Raw genomic sequence first — 17,616 nt, 5'->3', positions numbered from 1 at the left:
GAAGGGCAGTGAAATGGCTTCTCGCCTGAGTGAATGCGCAAATGCGTAGTCAGGCTAGATCTTTCCGAGAAGCTTTGAGGGCACAAATGGCATTGAAATAGCCGCTCCTTTATGTGAAGCCTGATGTGTGTTTTTAGATTGGACAGTGTTCCAGTTTCATATTCGCAGATATCACAGCGGTGGAGGTTCATTTGCTGCGACTTGTCATCCGCGGTAGTTGATGGCCAGGATGACTGCTTTGATCCTGCACAATGAAAACCAAATTGCATTTAAGAAATGCCACAATTAGAACACACAGGCTCTATTGCTAATGATAAGCCTTTTGTTAGTCCTGTAGTTCTTGAGCGTGATATAAAAAATTGTCAAACAAACCACTCTTCCGCAATATTCATATTCCCTTCAGGCACCAATTAATATTCTCCACTGGAAATTGAGTTTCAGCACATTTATTGCATCTTTACAATCATGAAAAACGTAAAGCTAGGGAATTATTGGTTTGAGAATTTTCAATTCACCCAGTGTAATCAAACTTATAGAATGTGGACTACATGTGAGAACTCTCTACAGGCACGTCAGCTATTTCATGTATAGCATAACTGGAAATCACCTACTACCGACTTCAAAATTATGCCTGGTGTAAAACATTGTCAAAAACAGTCAAAAAAGCAGGCCCGCACTACATGGCATACTGCCATTGAAAGCAAGCACCCAGCTGTCTACACTTGAAACATTCTACCTAATATTCAAACTTGCAGCACAGGGCCAACCAGAGGCTTATCATGATGTAAGCAACATGTTTTAAACATTATCTTCATCACTGCTTTTGCTTTTCATGCACTATCTTGGTGTGCACACAGCACAAAGGAGGGAATATGCTTTCTTTAATGGCCAGGTGAAATAACATACTTTCACAAAAAAGAAAGTTTTGTATTATGAAAAGCTTTCACACTATACTGAAAGCTTAATGCTATCCTCAATATTTATCAGACAAAAAAATACTGCATGTACAACAGTGCAGATAAAAATTTATGTAATTGTCAGCCATTTAGGATACATTGTCTTAAAATGACTAACTTGATGCCCAGACATTTGTACACCATAGTGTTAGCCTTTGTTACCCATTGTGATCATGTTGGCATACTCATTAAAGTTTGTTCTTTTTACCACAGCCTATGCACCAGTAAAACATTCAATATAAGTGCAGGTGAAATTATTGAAACAGTAGGCAAGGTAAACCGGGCATCGTCTCACAATGTATAGCTACCTCAACAAAGAATAAGCAATGCAGTCCATCAATGCATTCCACAGTCATGTCTACTGTGGAGAATACAACTAACAATGCACCATAGCAAACCACTGCTTCTACCACACAAACGAATAGAAAACAACAGATATTGCGCAGCGTCAAATAAATTGTGTAAGGTGTCTAGTACTCCTAGCAGTATCTTGACGGGCCATTAAGTGCTCATGCTCTTATGTTTATTTTATGCAAACAGGTGCATTATTGCATGCTATAAACATAGTAAGCAAAGCACAGGTAATTCTTCAAGATTAGAACAAGAGAACACAGGCTATGAAGTGATCTTAGTTTTTAGGAACTCTCCAATTGTTGTTGTATGACTTTTACAGGCCGCCTTGTGTTCGTAAGTCAGAGGTTACACTGTCACCTCGTCCAGAAGCAACGAAGGTGCTCCTCTTTCAACAAGACGAAAGTGATTCTGGAGTTTTTTCAGATATACAAAACAGGACTGGCCCATACTCTACCCGCATGCACAGTAACATTGTGTCCAGTGTATTTATCATTGCATGGCTGTCAAAATACGACTTTATACAAATACAGCCGGAGAAACATGGCTCACCAGTGAAAGAAGAACTTCTGCTTCCGTAGTTGAACGAAAGGCAGAATGAAGTAGGATACTCTGCTCAAAATTTTAATCGCTGTTGGATACCTCATAAAAAGTGCACTCAATCGCAAAAATAAATGAACTTCCAAGTGCTATCAATTAACTTCTCTGGAGCACAAAACACAATGAAATGCAAAATATAGTGGTATGAAGAGGGGATTGGGTTTTTAACAAATTGCAAAAGAGGCTATTTGTATACGAACACAAGCAAGCAGAAAACACATAAACAATACTTACAATCACTAAGCTCCACAACTTATATAATGCTCGAAAACACTGTCAATTCATAATGAATGCAGATCATTCAATTACTGTAAACAAATGCTTATGTGCAAGACAATGACACAGCTTGAACAGAGCCGCAAGAAAGACGGCTCCCAAGAAGGAGTGCACCTATTAATCCAACAGGCAATTAAAATGTGATTTGATAATAATTGAATTCTGGGGTTTTATTTGCCAAAACCGCAAACTGATTATGAGGCACGCCGTAGTAGGGGACTGCGGATTAATTTTGACCACCTGGGGATTGTTGTATGACTTTTAATGGCCACCTTGTGTTCGTGATGTCAGAGGTTACACCGTCACCTCGTCCAGAAGTGACGAAGGTGCTCCTCTTTCAACAAGACGACGGCCGACAATCATCGTTTTGAAAGACGTGATAACCAGTGCTTCTCGTCGTCTTGCCGCAGCACAATGCACAGAGCTTGGGGCACGTTAGCTGCATCATGTGGAACGTCAAAAGCAAACGGCAATCCTTGAGCGCTCATATCTAGTTCGAACGAGATGGAATAGCTCCGAGTGTGGTCAGAAGACATCGTCAGCTTCGCTTTTTTGTTGTTAGCACCACATCTACTGCATGTTTACATTACGGCAGTGTAGGATCCGACATCAACTGATCGAAGACGTCAAACGAAGCAGCTACCCGTTTCAGTTTCGGTTCTTTGTTTATTGGTTATTTAAAGTTAGTGATGACTTTCTAATCAAATTGAACAACCCTGCCGGTGACGAGAGTGTCAACACCACTTGAAAATGAGAATATTTCAATACAGTTAAAAAACGCCAGAGTTTCCCTTTGATGTGCATCCAATGCACGGCACACCAGCATTTTCAGAATTCGCCGCCATCAAAATGTGGCTGCCGCAACCGACTTTTGATCCCATGACCTCGTGCTTAGCAGAGCAATGTCATAGCCGCTAACCCACCATGGCGAGGTTCCCTCAAGTGATTGTTCCCTCAAATGATTGGCCAACACAAACAACTTGGAACAGATGGTGCAGTGATATAGGATCACAAAGTCTGAGAGCATGAGGGGCATTGAAGTGGCTGGTCGCCTATGTGGACCCTGATGTGTGTTTCAGACAAAACAGTTATCCAGTTTCAAAATCACAGAAATCAAAGAGGTGGAGGTGTCTTGTTGTGACTCATCTTCAGTGGTTGTTGAAAACCAAACTGCAATTACGGAATGCGAAAATCCGACCACACCAGATGCTACTGCTAATAATGAGCATTTTGCTAGTCCAGTATCTCGAGGGGAATCTCAGAAAACATCGAAGCATAGCTGGTTGACCTGTCGGATTTCCTCATATATACATCACATGATTGTCCAATGCCCAGTGTTCTAAAATCAGAACATACTTCAACATAAAGGTTTTCAACTATAAAATCTATGAATGTCGGAAGACATGGAGTGCAGTGATGTCATGGGCTGCCACCTCAGCCAAAGTTTTCAATAAAGCCTGACCCTCATGGAGCGAACTTCACCGACGATGTTCGCGCATCAAAAAATGTAGCGAGACTCGCCGCCATGTTTTCGCCTCACCGCCCCTCATGCGACGATCCAGCGGCGAACGCCGCCGAGCCGCTATGAATGTGGCCAGCCGTGAAGCAGGAGATTACTGTTTTTTAAATGTAACCCACAGTAAGGTTTAGCATGTTGCGACACTTAATAACGTCATAACTTAGCATTTTATAATTTTCTTGAGTTATTTCTTCTACATTTTACTCTTGGCTATTTGCAACCTCCAGAAAGCGCAGAAAACAGATTGGCCCTGCCAACATTGTGTCCATGCGAATACAGTAGGTAGTGTCATTAGACAGTTTTAGGTAACTTAAGCATAATAGCGGGGTTAAGGGTAACAGCGTTACCGTTCTGCAAACAACTTTGCAGAGAGTTTTAGTATAGCGTGATGGCGTAGTTTATGTGCGGGACGGTATTCTATTACGCTTTGATTTTCGCATATATAGGGCACCTAAGTAATTCTGTGTGTGTGTGCGTTTGGAAAGAGCGAGAGGCAGCGCAATGGAAGCCAGGAGCACGTTGTATTTTTACTTCCCATGTCCCCCGATCTGCAGCGAAACAGACAAGCAGTACAAGCTGTCTACCATAGCCTCCGAAATCTTCCCGTCTCAGAGGCCATATGCTGTCGTCGTGGCTATCTCCCAACTTTATCGACATGTGGCGCTCGCATCTCAAAGAAAATTTCTCTCGTTAGGCTTAGGTGCGTTCAAAACGAGAAGCGATCTCGACAGACAGACCGACAAAGAACTTTTATTTTGGTCCTGAGAAGACGATGTGTGTCCTCCTTAGGGACATCGTCTGCGGGCCGCACCCACGATGGAGCCGGGAGGCTGAGTCTCTCGGCGATCTCGCGGGCTCTCTGGACAGCCCTGAGCTGCTCTTCCTTGGCGGAGCTGGTGACGAGCCGGAGCCAGTCTTCCTCCGAGAGGGAGACCCTGAGCCCCCGCGCAAATCTAGGCACTGCCAGAGCATGTGTTTAAGAGTGCATTTGGGATGTCCGCAGCGCGGACAGCCCGGATCGATGCCTTCTATAAATTTTGAATAAATAAATGGAGACGGATAAGTCCCCGTCCGCAGCATTCGCAGGGTGATTGCCTGTGGTCTGTTTAGGTGTGGGTTGGGAAGCGGAAACTTCCGACGCCCCAGTTGATAGTGCTTGCAGACCTCATTAAAAGTGAGAAGAGTGTCCCTTTGCCACTGCCCTCCCCCGGCCTCCGATTGCCCACTTCCGGCGCGGCGAGTGAGACTTCGCGCCTGGAAGTGTGCAAGTTCGTTGGCGTTGGGAACGGCTTCATGAGCATCGCTGCCCATGTGACCGGGGAACCAGATTAAGTGCTTTTTGCCTGTCCAAGATGCAGCAGAGAGAACGCGAGCGGCTTCCTTGCATACCGAGCCTTTCATGAATGCTCTGGTGGCAGCTCGCGAATCTGTGAAAATAGTGGAACGATTCGTGGTGGCCATGGCGATGGCTACGGCCACCTGTACAGCTTTGTCGGCGTTCGTATATTTATGCGTAAGCGACGTCAGCAGCTCCCCCCGCAGCGAGGTAGCCACCGAAACAAGTGATTGGAAGCTGCGTATTGCGCAGCGTCAACGAAGGCGACGTTGTCCTCAATCTTAGCCGCTAGGTTAAGAAGGGCCCTGGCTCTCGCTTTACGTCTGCCGTAATTGTGTTCAGGGTGCATGTTTCTAGGTATCTGGGATACCGAATACATTTCCCTGACTTTAACGGGGAGCGCGCACTCCCTCTGTCTGGTGATGCTGGAACCTTTACCGATATACGCTAGTAGCTGTCTGCCGGCTTCCGTGGAAGCCAGTCTTGCAACTTGTGCTACCTGTTGTGCCTCAACTATCTCATCAAAGGTGTTGTGGACGCCTAGCTCCAAGAGTCTTTCGGTACTGGTCTGTGGGAGACCCAGTGCCTTTTTTATGCTCTTGCGAATGATTGATTCTAGTCTAGCCTTGTCCCTTCTACTCCACTTGTGGGCCAGGGCTATGTAGTTAATGTGGCTTATGAGGAAGGCATGGAAGAGTCGCCGAAGATTCTCCTCCGATAACCCCCCTCGTTTGTTGGCCACCCTCGTGATTAACTTTGTCATGGAATCAGCTTTGGTTGCAATACGATCTAAGGTGTAATCATTACTGCCGTCCTCCTCCAGGAACATGCCGAGGATTCTGACTCTTTGTACGACCGGGATAACGGATCCGTTCTCGGTGGTGATAGAGATATCGGGAGGATTCCCTTTCTTTGCACCCATTGTAGGTCGGTATAGTAGCAGTTCCGATTTCTTAGCCGACAGGGAGAGTCCTGCCTTGTTGAGAAAATCCTGAACGACTTTGATCGCTGTTTGTAATTTCTCTTCGATCTGCCCGTCACTACCTCTATCGCACCAGACTGTAATGTCGTCGGCGTAGAAGGCATGACCGAGACCTTCAATTTCGGCCAGGTTGCGGGAGAGAGCTCTCATAGATAAGTTGAATAAGAACGGGGAGAGGACTGCCTCTTGCGGGGTGCCTCTGGATCCGAGATCAAATGTTTTCGAGCCCAGAGTTCCTAGGCGAATGGTGGCTTTTCTGTCTTTAAGAAAGGAGCTGACGTACTTGTAGAACTTTTCGCCCAGACCCGCTTCTTTAATGGAATCGAGTATGTGAGCATGTGCTACCTTGTCGAAGGCCTTTTCCAGGTCCAGTGCCAGAACGGCTGGTGTCTCTGGAGGCCTTGTCAATGATCTTGTGCTTTATAAGTATCATTACGTCCTGTGTGGACATGGATGGTCTGAATCCAATTTGATTAAACGGAAGGAGATTCCTTTCCTCAGTGAATTTAATGGCCCTATTGAGAATGACGTGCTCGGCAACCTTCCCCACACACGAAGTGAGTGAAATCAGCCGGAGCGAGCCAATCTCTAAAGGTTTCCCCGGTTTCGGGATGAGGATTACAGTCGCGACGCGCCACTCCAGCGGTACCTCGCCCGTCTCCCCAAACCTCGTTGATGCTATTCGTGAGGAGCTCGATGGCCCCGTCATCCAAATTCTTTAAAAGTTTATTTGTGATCCATCGGGACCCGTGCTGATCTGCAATGAGTTCGTATAGTACCTCTCTCACCTCCGCGCACGTGAAGGGGGAGCCCAGAGGGTCCGTTCCGTTCTCGTGCGTCGCAGGGGGTAGTCATTGTTCGAACCGGGTTCAATACAGAGGTATCTCGAAGCCAGATCATCTGTAATTTGGTTCTCGGTCATGCCAGAGTTCTTTAAGTTGTGAATGAGTCTATCGATAGTGAGCCGCTGATTGGCTTTGGATTGTTTGTCCCCAAGCAGATGCTTGAGGATGTTCCACTTCGCTCCGCTCCTCATTTGCCCGTCGACGGCATTGCATACTTCGTCCCATTTCTGCCGAGCGAGCGTTGGCTATGCTCATCTATTTTCCTATTAAGCTCTGCAATCCTTTTGCGTAGGCGTCTATTTAACTTTTGTGTTTTCCATTTGCCTGTAGCGTGTTTTTTGGCTTCTAGCAGGTGTGCTAATCTACTGTCCATGCGCTCTACCTCCTTGTCCGTCTGTACTTCCTTTGTGGAAGCAGCAACGTCTTCTTTGAGGCGAGCGAATAATTCCTCTAACGAGCTGTAATCAGTCTCGTCCTGCTTTCTGATATTCCTAAAGAGGTCCCAGTCCGTTACTCTGAATTTTCTGAGCGGCGGTGATGAGACCCTTATCGCGATGCTGATGTAGTGATCACTGCTGAGGTTCTCTTGTAAATTAGTCCACACGGGTTCCTCCGCATTCCTAACCATAGTCATCAGGCGTGGTATCTCTGCTGACTGAGTTGCCAATTCTGGTGGGGTATCTTGGATCGGTGACCAAGGTGAGACCGCAAGCTGCGATATCTTCCGCGAGGGCCTTTCCCTTGGCCGTGTCCTTCAAGTATCCCCAATCCTGGTGTTGTGCGTTAAAGTCCCTGCTATGATGTGGATGATTGCCTGCAATTTTACATGCTTTCTGGAAGAGAGCGTTAAACGTCTCCTTTCTGTCGGCTGGTGAGCTGTACACGTTCAGATGAAAACGATTGTTTGAGTCTATCGTTGGGATAAGCTCGATCATAATGTGTTCAACTTTCAAGTCTGGCCTAACGTCGTGACGTAAATAGTCGAGATTCTTTGAGACGAATGCCGCTACTCCCCTTTTGCCCTCCGAAAAGTGTGCTTCTGCACGATAGTCGCGAAGAGCGCATCACGTCGGTGAGCGTTTCCTGGAGGAGGATAACTGACGGCCTTTCGTTAGCAGAGCTAAGTAGTTGTTGCAAGACTGCCTTCCTTTTGCGGAAGCTGGCGCAATTCCATTGCCAGATGACTAGATTGCTTGCGTTAGCCATTTTACTTACGCGGTGTGGGCGTACCGGGCAGCGCGCGCTGCCTGTCGGATTCTAAAATTTGGAGCCTCGCGTGTCGTGCTCGGTCAGTTGGAGCTTGATAGGGCTAATTTCGGTAACTATGTCCAATCTTAGCTGGTCAAGCAGTTGTTTGACGGCCGAGACGTTAAGCGTCTCCTCGTCCATGGGCTCGGGGCCCGCCCTGCATTTAGCGCCTCTGTTGAGAGAGGTGGCGGCTGCTGCAGCTTGGCCGCCGATCGCGCGTTCTCTCTGCTGCATTTCTTGCAATAGTGATCTAATCTCAGATAATTCCTTTCTAAGAGACGCGTTTTCGCGCTCTAGTGATTGAATTTTGGCTAGCGTTTTCTCTTGGAGTTGCCCTTGTTGCGTAGGGGCATGGGTCTCACCTGTTTGGTTGCCTTGTCTGCCCAGGTGGGTTGTGAGTTGTTCCGGACCTGGGATCCGCTCCTGGATCTCGATCTAGAGCGTTCCGCGGTGGCGTTCCTGGGAGCCTGGGTGGTGGCGTTCCTGGGTGCCTCCACAGGTGGCGTTTCGGCTGAAGCGGGGATTCCCCGACCCCCAGCGTTGCTCGTTGCGTTCTTCTTCTTGTTGCCGCCTTTCCTCCTTCTTGTACGTCGTCTCCTGACGACATAAGGAACTTGATACCTGTTTTTGCAGGTTGGTCGCCGGTGAGGTGAGCGTCTCCGCAGAGCGCGCACTTCGGTTGCACGCATTCGTGTCCGTTGGTGGTTTGCAAAGTTCCACACTTTTCACACACTTTTGCGGTTGGTCTGGGGCAGACGTCGTGCCTGTGACCGACTCGGCCGCAGTTGCGGCAAGTTTCTATTTGCCTCTTGTACAGCGTGCAGCGTACCATGTTGGGGCCGCAGCGGACGTGTTAGGCACTTTCATGCCATTGAACAGTATGATCACGGTAGTCGACTCCTTTATGCGCCTTACTCCGAGCACCATCGGGTTTCTGGGTGTGACAAAAAGACTTTGCAGCGCAGCTTCAGCAAGATCGGCATCAATGCCTCTGACCACGCCTCTACAGGTATTACCCGGAGGCGTAATGTAAGCCGCGATAGGGTGCCGTTTATCCCGCCAGGATTATCGCCCGGACCTTCGAGTATGCATTGGCGTTCTTTTCGGAGGGTGTGCTTATAACAAGATATTCTGCATGGCATTCGCACACACGATATCCTCCTCGCCGGCCGCCGGGGGCAGCCTGGCCGCCATTAAAATGGCGTGCGTGACTTTGATTTGACTGCATTTTCGCACGTCCAGCCCTCCCCCTGGGCGGACGACAACTCGAAAGTGGGATTTGGGCAGGCGCGGTAGCCTGGAGGCCGCGGCAACCTTTGTTAGCTGGCCGGCTTGTTTGGCGCCAACGCGGGCGTCGTTTTGCCTTGCCTTGTGCGTCTCATTCTCGACGCGGGTTTTGTCCGCGTTCCGCTTTCTGTGAGCGGTAATCCAGCCGTTGGACTCGGCTTCCTCTTTGGAGATTTGCTCTCCCACTACCATTTCCTCGTGAGGCATGGCGGAATTTCTAGAACGTTCTTGGGGGTCGGCCGAGCGAGCCGCCGCGCCTTCCCGCGCTGCGGCCGAGCCGATGTCGCACTAAGCCCAGATAGACTTAACCCTCGGTGTCGGAGAAAGGACCTACAAAAAAGGTTTTAGTGGACCTACCGTGATAACTGCGGTATCTAACTGTTCCTTGCAACTTCCCGGAAAGGTTCCAGTAGAAATTTGGAGGGAAAACACATTGGACCAAGTAGATCAGCGTCGGTTGGCGGAAGTCGATGCGGACACGTCCGAACGCCACGCCGCCATGAGCGTCTCTCCAAGCGATCTCGAAAATTCCTCAAGATTAGCCATAACACTCTCTCGTCGAAGCAGCACGAGACTAAGCAAAAGCCGTTTGCGCAGTCATTTGCTACGAACGAAATGAATTCTACAAAAACAACGCCAAATTCAGTTCAAAGCGGGCGACCAGGACCACCGCATCAATCCCATGATGCAATGGCTGGAAGTGCTGCCTCCTGAAGGGATCAGGCTTGTCGCCGCGCGCTGAACGATTCCGGCGGTGGGCGAAAACATCGGAAATCATGTTGGAGACGTCGGGTAAGGTAGTTCGTGAAGAAGGCGATGAAGCACCTTGAGATGACGTTTCAGTCGTCAAGGCCAAGGGTAGTCTTCGCAAGATGACAGCGTGCCTAAAGCTATGTCTTGCGGTAGAACGTGGCTGTATGGTCCGAAGTTTAGAATAGGCAGGCACGTAGAAATGTTCGTAACATTGACGACAGTGTGAGGAAGCGCAATGTTATGGGTCAGGGGGACGTCCGAATTAGGAGAGACGATGTAATCGCCGTCAGGCACAGGTGGGGAGGGCGAAATAACGACGCACGTCATAGCTTGGGGGGCAAGACGAATGTGCTCGGTTGAACACAATCTGTTGGAAACTTCCTCAGGGGGGCCAGAAGAGCAGGGCAAATTGAGCTGAACAAGTCACGCGGAGAAATCAATCAACGCCGAATGTGCCGATAGAAAATCAAGACCCAAAATAACGTCGTGGGGACATTCTTCCAGAATAGTGAAAAGGACAGAGGTCTGACGGCCGGCGACACTGACACGAGCAGCGCACATTCCTATGACGGCCAGCGTTCTGCCATCAGTGACCCGCAGAACACAGGACGCAGCAGGTGTGATGACTTTAGTCAGGCGTCGACGAAGATGGTCACTTATGATAGAGATGTGCGCGCCTGGTATCAATTAAAGCTGTTACAAGGACCACCATCCATATACACCTGAAGTAAATTTCTATTCGTCGGCAGGGTCAGCAGAGGAATTTCAGTCCGGGTCGATGTAGCAGCGTCACCCTTCGGAGCTGCACCCGTCAGTTTTCCGATGAGCGCCGGTACATGGGCCGACGGAGAACGGCGAAGAGTAGCTGGGCGAGGCAGGGGCCGTCGAGGAGAAAGCGAATGACTCGGCCGTGTAGGTGGCGAGGTCTCAGCACGGTGGTAAGGCTCTGTGGGTTCTTCCAGCAGCGGGCGACTACCTGGTGAGCGATGGTCTGGTTGGAGTGGAGATCGAACATGAGCGTGCCCAGGTGTTGTGGCAGTGACGAGCAATATGGCCAACACGTCGGCAGTTAAAGCAAATAGGCCTGTCATCTGGTGTTCACCATTCCATTGGGTTACGATAGAGCCATGAGAGGTACTGGTTCGCGGAGCCGGGACAGTAGTAGTAAAGGCATCAGATCGGTTGATGGGGCAAACGGAGGGAACACCAAGGTTCGCCAGTTCTTCGCGAACGACAGACTGGATTAGGGAAACCGTCGGTCGAGAAAATCGTTCAGGGCATACGTCTGGGAGTTAACCGGCGATACGGCCTCTATCTCTCGGCGAACGATGCGCGCAATGCTTTCGGACGTGGTCGGCTGCGGCGCGGAATGGTCTTCGCACGATGCTGTAGCGGCTGTATTTCGGAAGACGGGTATACTGATGGACAATTTGACGGCCTTTAGCTTCTTCGAAACGTCTGCATTCACTTATGATGTCGTCGATGCTGGTGCAGTTCTTGTACACGAGCAGGTTAAAGGCATCGTCAGCTATGCCCTTCAGCACATGTTTCACCTTTTCATCTTCCGGCATTCGCTTGTCCACCTTGCGGCAAAGGGCAAGAACGTCCTGAATATACGTCACGTATGACTCGGTTGACGTCTGGGCGCGAGTTCCGAGTTCCCTCTTCGCGGCCCGTTGTCGCCCAACTGTCCTCCCGAAAAGGTCGCAGAGCTTTTTCTTACATTGCTCCCAACACGTTAGCTCCTCTTCCTGTGTCTGAAACCGGACCCTTGCCGTGCGTTCAAGTAGTAGATCAGATTGGCTAACATGACGGTCTGGTCCCACCTGTTACTTTCGCTGACACGCTCATACAGCCAGAGCCAATCTTCGACGTCCAGGTTGTCGGTCCCGTAAACGTGCCAGGGTCACGGGGCTGAGCCAAGATGACGGTTGGCATAGTGGGCACCGTTGTGGTCGCCGTTGTAGCTGCTTCGTCAGTCGGCATGGTGGTAACGGCCAGGCTACGTCCGCTTCGGAGCTCCGTCTCGCATGAGATGTACCCCGCAGCTCCACCAAAATGTGACACAAGAATGAAAGTAACAGTGAAATCTATTTACAGCTGATATTACAAGAGACAGGCAGCGCAGGCAACTCCATAACGTTGTTGTTTTCCGACACCAGCCCTTCTTCTTCCACCTTGTTCCCAGCGTTGTAACAATATCTATCCCCTCCAAGTTGGTGGCACGCGTCCCGATTTTTGACACCGGCCGCCGAGCGGCCGCCGTCGGACGCCAGAAATTCATTCTATGAGGGTCGGGCTTAAGTTGTCATAAAGAAGAAAAAATTTTCATTTCTTCGATAATAACATACAGGCATACACATACTACACAGCAGCAACAAAACTTTTTAATGGTTTCTTTTAAACCTGAACACAGACGAACACCTGCTGTTAACCTGGCCTGGGTGGAGCAGCTGTGCTAACTAACCAATGAATTAAAGTCATCTTTTTACGCAAAGCTCTCTCTTGCATCAACAAGGTAAAGCGCAAATGCTGCAGAATCGCGACAAAATTGTCATTGCTGGTCAAACATCGCTGCGAGCTCACGGGGTTTCGGCCCACCCAAATGAACACGGTACGCATCAAATGAACAGATATGTGTAGTTCATTTCCAAATATACGTAGTTATTTATATACTATATTCGAAATATACTAGTTATTCGGAACGAAACAAGGTTTTGAATTTAACTAATAGAAATCGTGATAAAACAAAAACACACACGAAAAAATTAATGCCCGCATGGGGATTTGAACCCATGCACCTCAAACTTCGGTGTCGTCTCTCCAGAGCGACGTGTTAGACCACACAGCCACTAAACAGTGTTACACCTCTACTTTTCTTTTTCTTTACGGACTACTTGCATAGCCTTCACGGCGTTGCACCTGGTGTATCAAACTGAGTATAGGTTATCAGCCTGCACAAACAAACTGGAGCAGATGGTACAGCGGTACGGTCGCTTGCCTACGTGTATGTGCAAATGCCTCTTGAGATCTTGAGATGACTGACACTTACAAAGGTTTGAGGGCACGACGAGCACTGACATGGCCGCTCGCCTGAGTGGATGCGCAAGTGACCATTCAGGTTGCATCTATGTAAAAAGCTATGCAGGCACAAATGGCATTTAAATGAACGCTCACCTGTGTGGACCATGGTGTGTGTTTTCAGACAGAACAGTTTTCCAGTTTCATAGTCACAGAAATCACAGCGGTGGAGGCGTCCCTGCTGCTACTTCTCCTCCACGGCAGTTGTAGCAGAGGACGAATAAATTGACCCTGCACAATGAAAACAAAACTGCACTTACGAAATGTCAAAGTCAGAACACACAGATGCTAGTGCTGATATTGAGCGTTTTGCTCATCCAATCAGTCTCAAGGGTGATCTTAAAAATACAAAACAAAGCACTGCTGGTCGACCGTTCTCAATTGCTCATTATACAGGGTGTCCCAGTTAAATGTAGCCAATGCTTTAAAAACGACGGAGTGTGCTAGAAAGCTCAAACCAACTCAGTGGTGTTGAGGTTTGCGTGTCCGAGTCTGTGGTATGTTTTCGTTTTGAAAACTCAATTAATTAGTATAAACTAATTGTCTAATTTTTTAAATATTGTCTTCACTAAGAAAGTGCCAATACGAAAGTTGTAGATCACATTTGAAAATGGCCCACTGAAGTGTTTATTAACTAAGTACCATTGATAGAACTTTTTGTAATTGCCTTTAAAGAAAGCCCGCGAAATATCGCCCATTTCAGCGCTCCCGGACGACCGATCAGGAACGAAATCCGCTTATCTCTACAGCGGTTCCTGGTCGGGCTTGGCGTTTCCGGTGGCAGCAAGATACGCGCCAGCAGTTCTTGCTGGTAAAATACGATCGGGAACGAATAGAAGAACATGACAATTGCATTTTCCTTCCCGATGACAGTTCTGCGGTCAGCAGTTACTCAAACCCGAGTTTTTTTTTGTTTTTTTTTTTCTTGCGTGTTCGAGCTTCATTCCACAAGTGGAGCGAATGATAGGTTTATGCCAATGTCACTTACAAAGGTTTGTGGGCACCACGGGCACTGACATGGTCGCTCGCCTGAGTGGATGCGCAAGTGATCATTCAGGTTGCATCTATGTGAAAAGCTATGCAGGCACAATGGCATTTAAATGAACGCTCGCCTGTGTGGACCATGGTGTGTGTTTTCAGACAGAACAGTTTTCCAGTTTCACAGTCGCAGAAATCACACCGGTGGAGGCGTCCCTGCTGCGACTTCTCCTCCACAGCAGCCCCAGCAACCTCCCACCCTCAGGTAACCTTCCGCCTGACGCTACCTCGCACCCACGGGACGTCGCATCTCTACAGCTCCACTTGCCCACGTTCTGCCGCAAGAACCCGCAGGTTTGGTTCGCCCAGGTGGTATAGCGCCCGCCTCGGCTGCGGGAGGTTGTGGGTTCGATTCCCACCGCCGCCGGGCACCCACTGCACCATGAAAGGGTACAAGCGTTCCCCGGCCTGGCGTTCGGCTTCCTTCAGGGGTGATACGCTTGGGAACGGAGCCTGCGCCCTGAATTCCCGTCGAAGCCCTCGTGAGCACGGAAAAAAAGTGATATCCCACACGACTCTCATAAACAAGGCAATTACAAAAAGCACCATCAATGGTATTTAGTTGCAAACACTTCAGTGGGCCATTTTTAAATGTGATCTACAACTTTTGTATTTGCACTTTCTTAGTGAAGACAATATTAAAAAAGTTAGACAATTCATTTATACTAGTTAATTGAGTTTTCAAAACGAAAAAAAATACCACAGACTAGGACACGCGAACCTCAACACCACTGAGCTGGTTTGAGCTTCCTAGCACTCTCCGTCGTTTTTAAAACATTGGCTACATTAAGCTGGGACACCCTGTATATTATTATTATATCATTAATATGATTCCTTAGTGAACAGGTTTATAAAATCCAAACATACTTTCTTAAAAAGTGAAGTTTTGCACAGTTAAAGTTAATGAAGTGAGAGGAGGAGTGTACCGCTTGCATGTGCTGTCGCTTCAGTTAAATAAAACAAGCTTTTCATTCCACGTTGCCATGGTGCAGAAGTAGTTTTCATGATATCCTTGATAATAACCATACAAAAACAATACGCATACGTACTACAGTGCAGCAAGAAAATTTATGTAACTGTGACCTATTTAACGTGATTTCTTTCTAAATGACAAACTTGGTGCATGAATATCTGTACATCATACGTGCATGTGTTATACTATGTGACCATGTTAAAGTTCTCATTTAGTTTTGGTCCTTTACTACAGCATACTTACTAGTAACAACTGCAATATAATTGACGTCATTATCAAAACAGTAGAATAGTGGTACATCTGCAGTTATCATTAGAATGCCAACACAGCCATCTCCTGGACAAGCATAACCTCCTACATCACATAGTTGTTCACAATGCAAACATATAAATGCGCGGTATAGTGTCCCCTTTACACTGAGCTTACAAAAGCAAAAGCTTTTCTTCGATAGAATGCACCACCTGGGACAACAAGAACGTTCGGGAAATTAAGTCTTGAACCGAGATCAGATGGCTTTGGTCGAACAACACCATTATTACAAGTATTTTGTGGTTTTATGCTGGTATTTCATCATCTGAGCTATATACTACATGCTTAATGAATAGAACACAAAGCACAAAGTACTTTTTCTGCATAGTGTGGTCAGTTGCTGTTTCAGCATTTTCTCTTGTTTATTGTCATCACCCGAGTTGTTTTATTGTAGCACTGTTTTGCTAAGCCTGAAAGATATCAATAACAAAGAAACAAGTAGGTGGATCAATGATGATCGCTGAATAATAAAATGATGAATGTTTCCTAAAAGGTAAACCATGTGTGCCATCTCGGAATGCAAGAGCTACCTTAGCAAAGAACAAGCAATGCACTCCATCAATGAACTCCACGGTCATGTCCACTGTGGAGAATGCAACTAGGAAAGTGCAATAATATGCCATTCTTTTTACAAGACAACAGAATGCAACACAACAGGTAATGTACAGCATAAAATAAATTGCATGAGCTATATGTCTGGTGCTACATACAATTATCAAAATAGGCCACTAGGCATATAGTGCTCATATACTCCCATATTTATTTTATCCAAACTGGTGCATTAACCGGATACAAGAGCTGAGTGCGCATCCCCATATAATCGCACGCTGCTCCCCTTGTGGCACTTGTGGCACACACTGTCCATGCCGTTCAAACTGAATGAGTAGACTAAACTCATTTCAGGCAGAAAGCAGTGTACACCCCCCATTATCTGATCATCTGCCTTTATTTTGTGTTGTCGCGACAGCCATTAAGCCCACTTTGGCCGAGCGCTGACCCAGCATGTTCAAGCTGCCTCAGCGAGAGACCGCGCAGCCTCCGGCAAATGTGACTCCTTAATGGGCATGCGCACCAGCCGCCTGCCTCTGGGTCAGCGGAGCAATGACGGGTTATGTATACTGTGAACAGGTATTACATACCTGGCCACACAACTGTCAACAAGTTTCACATTACTGGCCACACTTTTGTCTCGATTGAACCCAGTGCCGCTTTGTATCACTGACGGCCACGTGGGTTGCTTGCTCCGGCGTTCGGTTTAAGTTTCAAGGTGGCAATAGTAACAATGGCATTGTGTACAGTGTATATACTATTGCATGGCTCAGTAAAAATATGGCCTCATAGAAACATAACAGGAGAAATAAGGAACATCTGTGGCGACAGGGCTTCAAGTACTGCACTTGAACCAGTGAAGGAATGAACTAAGAACATGCATCACAACATCCCGCTCAAAATACAGATTCCTCATAAATATCTCCTAATGAGTGCAATCAATGGCAATAATGAAACAGTTTTCAAGTGCCACCACTACATTCTCTTGGAGCATGCAACGCAATTAATACGAGTTAATGATACGGAAACAACATTGGATGCTATTAGTGCCCAAGCATTAAAATATCAACAATTAACAACGCACATTCCCTTTACACAATCATAAATTTCACACCGTGAAACACATAGTGCTGACTAAATTCTTAATCACAATTAAATTCTACATTGTTGCAAAGGAACGTCCAAGACAATGACAAAGCTTGAACCCAGAATAAACTAATAAAAGAAAATATCCAAGAACCAATATAAGTCCTAGAACTTAGAGGAAAGACAGAGATGAAACATAAAAAGGTCACGTCACATCATGCGCCAAACAGTAACATAGAAAGAACCAGTCACACACGTGCCTGAAAATTTATGAAGATACAGCCACTAACAAGAACATATATCCCTAGTAGTAAACATCTTGTATTGTAAGAGTGCGAATATACTTTCCAATACGAGTGACACACATGCAGGTAGAGGAAGAGGAAAACAAAGGTGTTAACAATTAACTTGTCTGGCTAGCATTAAG

The 17,616-nt window shown here is 47.2% G+C and overlaps 1 long non-coding RNA gene across 1 annotated transcript in view; it reads right to left on the bottom strand.

The window, feature by feature from the left end:
- LOC119453604 (uncharacterized) overlaps window positions 1–17,616 on the bottom strand; it is a 32,183-nt gene continuing 14,567 nt past the window's right edge. Inside the window, exons 2-3 of the long non-coding RNA XR_007467195.1 lie at window positions 13,331–13,465; window positions 1–244 (exon numbers count right to left, since the gene is read on the bottom strand). This is a non-coding gene — a long non-coding RNA (uncharacterized LOC119453604). The remainder of the gene's footprint in view (window positions 245–13,330; window positions 13,466–17,616) is intronic.

This window comes from Dermacentor silvarum, chromosome 5 (genome assembly GCF_013339745.2).
Source record: "Dermacentor silvarum isolate Dsil-2018 chromosome 5, BIME_Dsil_1.4, whole genome shotgun sequence".
Lineage (NCBI taxonomy): Eukaryota > Metazoa > Arthropoda > Arachnida > Ixodida > Ixodidae > Dermacentor > Dermacentor silvarum.
The sequence above is the reverse complement of the archived record's forward strand: the minus strand, read 5'-3'. Positions and strand labels throughout refer to the sequence as shown.